Source organism: Odontomachus brunneus, unplaced genomic scaffold, assembly GCF_010583005.1.
Source record: "Odontomachus brunneus isolate Ranch 3 - 2012 unplaced genomic scaffold, Obru_v1 Obru_scaffold_248, whole genome shotgun sequence".
Lineage (NCBI taxonomy): Eukaryota > Metazoa > Arthropoda > Insecta > Hymenoptera > Formicidae > Odontomachus > Odontomachus brunneus.
Window position 1 is genome coordinate 69,044 of NW_022639698.1, and position 566 is coordinate 69,609.

Genomic DNA, 566 nt, shown 5'->3' on the forward strand with positions numbered 1-566 from the left:
AAATAAAATATATTATATTCGTAATATTTTTTTAAATATTACTGCAATATTGCTAAAGTAATATTGCAAATTAATGTCACTGCAAAGTCTCTGCAAAATTGCACTGCAATATGCAATCTTGCAACGTTGTAGCAATGTTGCTGCAAACTTCTGTGCTGTATGGGCATTGCTGAGATTCGAGCCTGAGATCTCCCCCAGGCAGACACGTCAAAATGACATCCAAATCTAAGTAAGTTCAGGATAAAAAATAACCATGGAATGATCAAAAATATCGTGAAAATATCGTCAAAATTATAGTCTAAATATCACAGATCGATGACGACATTTTAAACGACTTAATGACGTTTTATGACGTCTCTAAACGTCAATAATACGTTTTTAAGACGTTATACAGAAAAGTCATTAAGATGTCACAAAAAAGACGTTTTAAAGACGTCGTTATTTAGTCATTCGACCAGTCATGACCAGTTTTTTACGTGAGTCTGTTACTTGGGCTGATTCTTGTGTCGTTCACCTTACCTACTGCGTCACTGTCATTTTGATTGAGAGACGCTTTATATTGTGTA